Consider the following 10315-nt stretch of genomic DNA (forward strand, 5'->3'; position numbering starts at 1 on the left):
ATTTTTCTTAACTTACCATTTTTAGCTTTCATAGTTAGACTTTGAATTTTTGTCTGAAATTTTTTGTGCTATCTTCTCATCATTTTATAAGATTGCTCACAAAATTTCAATTCATTTGAGGGTAGCTGTAGTTCAAACCTACACCTTTATTTACATGATAAGGCAACTAGTTGTGTGCATGATGAATGTAGTGTATGACTAGAGGCAATCAATCTGACTTACAACCCTTTGATCCTGAGATAGATAGGACATTTCATAGATTAGTTAGGCATCATTTTATACCTTTTGATCATTCTGAGCATTCCATTACTGGTGAAGCTGTGCATTCTGTTATTGGTGATTTTGAACATCCTGATCTTGAGCATTATAATTTTGAGCATTCTGATTTTGCACATTCTGAGAACATGGCACAACCTCCACCCCGTGAGAGGACTCTAAGGGAAATGGCTGCACCTGATTTCACCTACGAAAGCTTGTGCATCCAATACCCTGATGAGAATGTCCCATATGTTCTTAAAACTGGATTGATTCATTTGCTTCCAAAGTTTCATGGCTTTGCAGGTGAAGACCCGCACAAACATTTGAAAGAATTTCACATTGTCTGCTCCACCATGAAACCCCCAGATGTCCAAGAGGATCACATATTTCTGAAGGCTTTTCCTCATTCATTAGAGGGAGTGGCAAAGGACTGGTTGTATTACCTTGCTCCAAGGTCCATCACGAGCTGGGATGACCTTAAGAGAGTATTCTTAGAGAAATTTTTCCCTGCTTCCAGGACCACAGCCATCAGGAAGGATATCTCAGGTATTAGACAACTCAGTGGAGAGAGCCTGTATGAGTCTCGGGAGAGATTTAAGAAACTATGTGCCAGTTGCCCCCACCATCAGATTTCAGAACAACTTCTTCTCCAATATTTTTATGAAGGACTCAGTAATATGGAGAGAAGTATGATAGATGCTGCTAGTGGTGGAGCCCTTGGAGACATGACTCCTGCTGAAGCCAAAAATTTAATTGAGAAGATGGCTCCATCTGCATCATCTGAAACTAAGAAGCTTGAAGGAAAACTGGATGCATTGGTTAACTTGGTAACCCAGCTGGCCTTGAATCAGAAATCTGTACCTGTCGCAAGGGTTTGTGGTTTGTGCTCCTCTGCTGACCACCATACAGACCTTTGCCCTTCCATGCAGCAACCTGGAGCAATTGAGCAACCTGAAGCTTATGCTGCAAATATTTACAATAGACCTCCTCAACCTCAGCCGCAAAATCAACCACAGCAGAGCAATTATGACCTCTCCAGCAACAGATACAATCCTGGATGGAGGAATCACCCTAACCTCAGATGGTCCAGCCCTCAGCAACAACAACAGCAGCCTGCTCCTTCCTTCCAAAATGCTGCTGGCCCAAGCAGACCATACATTCCTCCACCAATCCAACAACAGCAACAACCCCAGAAACAGCCAACAGTTGAGGCCCCTCCACAACCTTCCCTCGAAGAACTTGTGAGGCAAATGACTATGCAGAACATGCAGTTTCAGCAAGAGACCAGAGCCTCCATTCAGAGCTTAACCAATCAGATGGGACAATTGGCTACCCAATTGAATCAACAACAGTCCCATAATTCTGACAAGCTGCCTTCTCAAGCTGTCCAAAACCCCAAAAATGTCAGTGCCATTTCATTGAGGTCGGGAAAGCAATGTCAAGGACCTCAACCCGTAGCACCTTCCTCATCTGCAAATGAACCTGCCAAACTTCACACTATTCCAGAAAAAGGTGATGACAAAAATTTACCTAACAATTTCTGTGCAGGTGAATCTTCTTCCACAGGTAATTCTGATTTGCAGAAGCAGTACATTCCCCCTTTTCCATTCCCTCCAAGAGCAGTTTCCAACAAAAAAATGGAAGAGGTGGTGAACTGATTTTCCCTGTTGATTTTTATATTTTGAATATGGAAGATGGATTTTCTCAAGGATCAGTTCCCATCATTCTAGGCAGACCCTTTATGAAAACTGCTAGAACTAAGATAGATGTTTATGCAGGCACACTATCCATGGAGTTTGGTGATATAATTGTTCATTTTAATATTTTGGATGCTATGAAATACCCATCTGAAGATCTTTCTGTATTTCGTGCTGAAATAATTGACCATGTTGTTGATGAATACATGACTGATCTTTATTCTAATCTGCATGCCTCTCATTGAGTCTGAAATTGTACTTGATCATATGTCTGAATTTGATGCTGAGAGTGAATCTGAGAGTGAATTTGAGAGTGATATTGATTGCATGTCTGGTGGTGGTGTTTTACCTCTTGAGATTGATTTTATAGAGTCAGATAGGACTAACCATGTTTCAGGAAGTACACATACCTCTGATTTTCTTTATGAGGTAAAGGCTGAGAAACCATCTCCTTCTACCACTGTCCAGCCGACCACACCAGAATTGAAGCCTCTGCCATCAAATTTAAAATACGCTTACTTGGATGATAGCAAGAGTTTTCCAGTAATTATATCTGCCTCCCTTGCTGATGAGCAAGAGGAGAAGTTGTTGTCAGTTCTCAAGAAGCATAAGAAGGCTATAGGCTGGACCCTGGCGGACATTCCTGGTATTAGCCCATCCACATGTATGCATCGAATAATTTAGAGGATGGAGCTAAACCAGTAAGACAGCCACAGAGAAGACTCAACCCGGTGATTCTTGATGTAGTGAAGAAGGAGATAACCAAGCTTTTGCAAGCTGGAATCATTTATCCTATCTCCGACAGCCAATGGGTGAGTCCCATCCAGGTAGTCCCGAAGAAGACCGGCCTCACAGTGATAAAAAATGAGAAGGAGGAGCTAATTCCTACTCGGGTGCAGAACAGTTTGAGAGTCTGCATTGACTATAGGAGGCTGAACCAGGTTACCAAAAAGGACCATTTTCCCCTGCCATTCATTGACCAGATGCTTGAACGCCTGGCAGGTAAATCCCACTACTGTTTCCTTGATGGTTTTTCTGGTTATATGCAAATTACTATTGCTCCTGAGGATCAGGAAAAGACCACATTCACCTGCCCCTTCGACACTCTTGCCTATAGGAGGATGCCTTTCGGCCTGTGCAATGCCCCTGGTACCTTCCAGCGGTGCATGATTAGTATTTTTAGTGATTTTTTAGAAAATTGCATAGAGGTGTTTATGGATGATTTCACTGTATATGGATCCTCTTTTGATGGTTGTTTGAATAGATTGGAAAAAGTTTTGAATAGATGCATTGAAACTAACCTTGTTCTAAATTTTGAAAAATGTCATTTTATGGTTGAGCAAGGTATAGTTTTAGACCATATTATTTCCAATAAGGATATTGAAGTAGATCCTGCAAAAAATTTTGTTATTTCACAATTGCCTTTCCCCTCTTGTGTGCGAGAGGTGCGATCTTTTCTTGGTCATGCAGGATTCTACAGGCACTTTATAAGGGATTTTAGCAAAGTAGCCCTTCCATTGTCCAACTTGTTGCAAAAGGAGGTGGAGTTTGACTTTAATGACAGATGCAAAGAGGCTTTTGATTGCCTCAAAAGAGCGCTGACTACCACCCCCATCATCCAGGCACCCGACTGGATAGCCCCTTTTGAGCTTATGTGCGATGCATCAAATTATGCATTGGGGGCTGTCCTTGCTCAGAAAATTGATAAATTGCCCAGGGTGATATACTATGCTTCTAGGACTTTAAATGTTGCCCAAGCAAATTATACTACTACTGAGAAGGAGCTTCTAGCCATAGTTTTTGCTCTTGAAAAATTTCGATCTTATTTGCTTGGTACCCGCATTATTGTTTATACTGACCATGCAGCTTTAAAGTACTTGTTGAAAAAGGCTGATTCTAAGCCTAGGTTGATCCGATGGATGCTCTGGCTCCAAGAGTTTGACTTGGAGATCCGAGATAGGAGCGGAGCACAAAATCTAGTTGCTGATCATTTGAGTCGGATCGAACGTGTATCTGATGCAGATTCACCTATTCGGGATGATTTCCCGAATGATCATTTGTATATATTGTATAGTATTTCTGACTCTCTTTCTACTCCCTGGTTTGCTAACATTGTCAATTATTTAGTTGCCTCTGTTTTTCCTCCCTTAGCATCTAAGGCCCAAAAAGATAAAATTAAAAGTGATGCTAAGCATTTTATCTGGGATGACCCCTACTTGTGGAAATTGTGCAGTGATCAGGTCATTAGACGGTGCATTCCAGATCATGAGACCGACTCAGTCCTGCAGTTCTGTCATTCTTCCGCACCGGGAGGTCATCTGGGTGTTCAAAGGACAGCTCGCAAAATGCTTGATTGTGGTTTTTATTGGCCCACCATCTTTAAAGATGCGTGGAAGATCTGCAACACTTGTGAGCAGTGTCAGAGAGCAGGAAATACACTTACATGGCAACAACAAATGCCTCAGCAACCTATGCTATTCTATGAGGTGTTTGATGTCTGGGGTATAGATTTCATGGGTCCTTTTCCTGTCTCTTTTGGTTGTTTACATTCTCCTTGCAGTTGACTATGTTTCAAAATGGGTGGAAGCCAAGCCCACTAGAACTAATGATGCTAAAGTTGTCGCAGACTTTGTCAGGTCTAATCTGTTTTGCAGGTTTGGAGTACCTAAAGCAATTGTTAGTGATCAAGGAACCCATTTTTGCAACAGGACAATGCATTCCCTGCTTAAAAAGTACGGGGTGGTACACAGGGTATCCACACCATACCACCCCTAGACCAATGGTCAGGCAGAAATTTCTAACCCAGAAATCAAGCGAATTTTAGAGAAGATTGTGCAGTCAAGCAGGAAAGATTGGAGTACCAGGCTTGATGATGCTCTCTGGGCACATCGGACTGCCTACAAAGCACCTATAGGAATGTCTCCTTATCGGGTTGTCTTTGGAAAGGCATGTCATCTTCCAGTAGAAATTGAGCACAAAGCTTACTGGGCAGTGAAGACTTGCAACTTCTCTATGGATCAAGCTGGTGAGGAAAGAAAGTTGCAACTGAGTGAGTTAGATGAAATCCGCCTAGAAGCCTACGAGAATGCCAAGTTCTACAAAGAAAAGACCAAGAAGTTCCATGATAGCATGATAGTTAAAAAAGACTTCGTGGTTGGGCAAAAAGTGTTATTGTATAATTCTAGGCTTGGACTCATGAGTGGTAAGTTGAGATCTAAGTGGATTGGTCCTTTTGTTGTTACTAATGTTTTTCCTTATGGTACAGTTGAGATCAAAAGCGACTCCATAAACAAGAGCTTCAAGGTCAACGGACATCGACTTAAGCCATTCCTCACGAACCCTTCTTTAGTGGACGTAGTGGTGGAAGAGACTTCCTTACTCCACCCTACTCTTCCTCCACCATGACTTAGGGAGTTTTTCTTTTCCTATCTCCTTCTTTGCTTTTATTACACTTGTTCGATTCTCTTTGATGATTTAATTGTTTTTAATCTTTTAATTGTGCTACATTGAGGACAATGTGTTGTTTAAGTATGGGGGGGAGTGTTCTTTGGTTTTGCTAGTTTTGTTGGTTTTGTTAATTTGTTAGTTGTGTTAATTTGTTAATGTTGTTAGTTTCGTCGGATTTTTAGTTTAATATTTTGGGTCAATTTTGTGTGCACGTACGATTTTGCATGTTTTTCTTTGAATTATAGGATATGTTCAAGAAATGGGTAATTGTTTTGAAAATAAAAGTTCTTGACATTTTGTGACTTGAAATCCTTGATTCTTCTCTACATGTCATGATAGTTTTGAAAGCTCAATTTGAAAGTGATGAGTTTACCTTTGTGAGAATTTGAGCCATCCATCATCATAATCATTTGGTGTGTTTTGCCCCATTGATTGCTTGCACAATATCCTTGGCTTGATTCTTGTTGATGTGTCCTAATTCACATGCATATTTGGAAATGATTGAGGCAATTTTGTTCTTATAAGCTTCTAGCCAAATGGACTTACCTTGAATTAATTCCTTTGATAGCCCTTTTTGAGCCTTGTTTCCCTTTCCTTGTTTTGAAGCTCACTACAAGCCTTAAGTGAAAAACCATGATATCACCATATCCTTAAGGAATTTTGGAGCTTTGGAATTGTTTTGGGAATAAGTGTGGGGGGTTTTTGTTTCATTGGACAACTTGTTTTGTTGGCTATGCTTCATGATGTATTCTGGGCCATACTTGATGTACATTGTATATTGGTTAAATGTTGGACATGCTGAATGAAATGTTGTTTCTCAAAGGCTATAGGGTTCTAAAAAAAAAATCGAAAAAAAAAATTCGAAAAAAGAAAAAGAAAAGCAATAAAGTTGAGTGAATAAGATCTTAAATGGCACAAGAATGATGAAACTCTTGGTTCTACTCTTCATGTTTAAATTTTATCTTTACTTTTTTTATTTTCTTATTTTTTTTCTTAATATGCACTTATTCCCCATTGCTCCTCTATTCCTTTGGGATTTAGCCACTTATTCCATATTTCTCCATACCTTGTCCTTGGCCCCATTACAACCTTAAAAGACCTTTTGATCCTCATGTGCTTGTGTTTGTGGGTTGATTGTCAATTTTAGAATCTTGCCAAGTCTATGTGGTGTTTGCTTTCATGGGTGCTTTGAGGGTAAATAGTAGCCTAGACACTTGAGAGATAGAGTGTATATCTTGTGAGGCTTTATCACTTTTCATTCTTGAGCTGATTAACTATTTTGCCATGATTGGGTTGCTTGGATGATTTTCATGAATGTCTTGACTTTTTGGATCTCCTTATGTTAGATGTTACCCATTCCTTTCATTCCTTGATGTTCATTGAGAAATATATGAATGTTTTTGTTTGTCTCTCTTTGATATCCTTGGATTTTGTTCTTTGTTTCATTTTGCCCAGGAGTGCAAAAGGCTAAGTATGGGGGGTTTTGATGTGCCATCATTTTCTTCTATTTTCTAAACCCTTTTTGCACCATTTTAATCATTGATTGATCTTAATTGTCAATTAATTAAGCAGTTTTATTATTTGGGCTCATTTAGCTAATTTGATGTTTTTAATCTAATTTCAGGAATTAATGAAACATTGGGCTTAATCCGGATTTTGGTTGTGGACTTGAAGAGGGCAAATAAAGCAGCGCTTACCTTAGTTAATTTCTAATTAGGAAATTTCGCAATTTTATTTTATGTTGTTCAGTGTTTATTTCGTTTTGGGCCAGAGTATTGTAATAGGGCCCAGTGACTTTGAGTGACTCTTTTTAAATAGCTGCCTTGGGATTCGTGAAGGCATTCTGTGATGCTATTTTCATTATTCAGAGCTTTGGTTTTAGGTTTTCATGTTTTTCTGTTCCCTTGTTACAGTTTTCGTTCTTAATGCAAATTTTCGTTTTCTGCTTCTAATTACGAGTTCATTCTTGCTTCTTCTTCTACTTTCATTTACGTTTCTGTTCATTTACGTTTTTGTTCATTTACGTTCTTGTTCATTTACGTTTCTGCTTCATGTTTCATTTGCGTTTTCTGTTTGAATCCATGGAAGGCTAGATTTTCTGGTGTTGTTTCCTTTTGAGGACGAAGCCCAACTCTCTTTGAGGTTTCGTTTGTAATGTTGTTTCCTGGCAGTTTTCTCTTCACCAGTTATCCCAATTTCGTGAATATTAATCAGTGCACGCTTCGTGTTCGATTAATTGCCTCTGAGCCTAACTTGCGTTCATGCTTAATGGACGAAGGGCTAACTGGTGTATGTGGTGCCTAATCACGTATTGAAAACCCTAAGTTGATTTTCACTTAGTAAATTGAAATAGGGTTGGATTAAGTGGTTGACTGTTAGGGACGAATTCTCCATAACTCAGGATAAGAGAGTGGCTTCTGAATCAGAGGAAACAACCCGTTTTTAATATTAGTAGTTTCGTATTCCATTTTATTTGTTCTGCTCTTTAATTACCAAACAACCAAACCCCCCCCCCCATCGTTACTGTTACTGCAAGTATATTATGAACATTTGGCTTGTCACTGCTCGTTGGGAAACGACCTAGGATCACTTCCTAGTTACTGCATTTTCATGTTTATTTGATTCGGGTACGACCTCGATCAAAGACTGATTTGGGGTATAACAAGCAAACTAACCTTTCTAAGAAAACCAAGTTTGCACCACCCCCACCCCCCCCCCCCCCCCCAAAAAAAAAAAGGTGAACCCAGAAAAGTCTCCATAAAAGAAAAATATAGTGCTTCCTAAGCCTAGAGGAAAGAATTGTCATTATAGCATGAAAAAAGGGCACACACCTTATAAATGTTATATTAGGAGATTTTACGTTCCTAGAGGTAAATATGTTTCAATTCCCAAGGAAATAACTAAGGAAACTAACCCCATTGGACCCAACCTCAATTGGTACCTCTCCTCCCTAATTGATTTTGTCTTGTAAGTGTGCCTAAAAGCAAAAGACTCACTATGGTACTTGGATTGTGGCTGCTCTAGGCACATGACCAGTGAGAAGTCTAAACTTACTGACCTTGTGTTAAGGAAATGTGGATATGTCACTAATGGAGACAACAATAAGGGAAGAATTATGGGAGAAGAAAGCATTAGAAATCAGCACAAGACTCAAATAAAAAATGTGTTGTATGTTGATGAACTTAAGCACAATATTTTGAGCATAAGTCAACTATCTGACAAAGGCTTCAAAATTGATTTCAACAAGAATTGTTGCCTCATTTTTCTCACATTGGTTAAAAAGTAGGAAATGCCTACATGCTTAACATTGAACATGCATCATTTCATGTACTTAGTTTTCAGTAAGAAAAATTGATGATTCTTGGGTTTGGCATCATAAGGTCGTACACATAAGCATGCATCATCTTAATCATCTAGTCAAAAAGGACTTAGTAATTGACATCCCAAAACTCAAGTTTGAGAAAATAAATTTTGTGAAGCATGTGACAATAGGAAACAAATTAAAATTCTTTTCAAAGTAAAAATGTTGTTTCTACTACAAAACCCCTTGAACTACTTCATATGGATTTATTTGGACCATCAAGAACTATGAGTTTAGGTGGAAACTACTATGGCTTAATAATTGTCGATTATTATTCTAGGTACCCTTGAACTTTGTTCTTGAGAACAAAAAATGATTCTTTTTGCAAACTTTCCAAAGTTATTCAAAATGAGAAAGGTCTTAATATTGTTTCAATAAGAAGTGATCATAGAGGTGAATTTCAAAATGAGTATTTTGGAAAGTTCTGTGAAGAAAATGGAATTCACCATAATTTTTCCGTCCCAAGAACACTTCAACAAAAATGGTGATGTGGAGAGGAAAAACAGATCTGTTGAAGAAGCTGGAACATTTCTAAACGAAATAAGTCCACCAAAATATTTTTGGGCTGACGGTGTGAGCATTGTTTATTACACTCTGTCATACCCTAATTTCGTTCAGGGACCATTGGTTGGTGGCATGCAACCTCCGCTTGACCGCCTCGAGGTACTTAACACCTATCGTTAGGTAATTTGTAAAGTTCCGCGACATTCCGGAAGGAAAAAGAGCATTGTTGCGTAATCCGAAAAGTTTTGCAACATTCTGGAAGTCAAAAAGAGCATTGTTGCGTAATCCATAAAGTTTCGCAACATTCCGGAAAGAAAATGGGTGTCGTTGCGTAATTCGTAAAAGTTTCGTAACGTTTCGAAAAGGAATCAGCAAAAAAACACAAAAGAGGGTGTATTTAGTAAAAAAGGTGGTGTGAAATAGTAACCAGGCCCACTTGGGCCTTCCAGAGGGTTCCACCAGAAGGCGGTGCCTTCTGGTGGAAGCAATCCTGCTCGCCTTAAACGGTCCGCAAAAATCAAGCTTTGTCCGCAAAAATCACTAATAACCGTTTTAAGGTCCAACGCCTTAAACGATCCTCTTTGCTTTTATGGTTAACATGGACCATTCAAAAGCATAAAATCAACATGTAACTTTACCGCTTTTGCAAGAACTACGTAGGTCTGATTTCCTCATCACAATTGAGGATACGTAGGAGCAAAATCCCTACTTTTATCGACCACCCCAAGAGATCGTTAATGGTCCAATGCCTTAACGTTTCTATCCTTTCAAAAAAAAAGAGATCGTTAATAGTCTAACACCTTAACGTTTCTCTCCTTTCAAAAGAATCAAAAGATCGTTTAAATGGTCCAACGCCTTAAACGACTTTTGTGCGGTTAAAATCGATCTTGCAGAAAAAGATCAAAACAACTTAACCAATGTTTAGTTCTCAAAGAACTACGTAGGTCTGATTTCCTCATTGCAATTGAGGATATGTAGGAGCGAGGGAAACACCCTTGTCGACCACACCAAAATTAAAAACATAAAAACACAAAAAGACATAAAAAAG

General features: G+C 39.1%; 1 non-coding gene across 1 annotated transcript; it reads right to left on the reverse strand.

Moving 5' to 3' along the window:
• Positions 1–782: 782 nt before the first annotated feature.
• On the reverse strand, positions 783–889 carry LOC114410946. Its single transcript, XR_003666337.1, has one exon. It is a non-coding gene; the product is annotated as a small nucleolar RNA R71 (small nucleolar RNA).
• Between the last annotated feature and the right edge of the window lie 9426 nt (positions 890–10315).

Source organism: Glycine soja, chromosome 4, assembly GCF_004193775.1.
Source record: "Glycine soja cultivar W05 chromosome 4, ASM419377v2, whole genome shotgun sequence".
NCBI classification, from domain to species: domain Eukaryota; kingdom Viridiplantae; phylum Streptophyta; class Magnoliopsida; order Fabales; family Fabaceae; genus Glycine; species Glycine soja.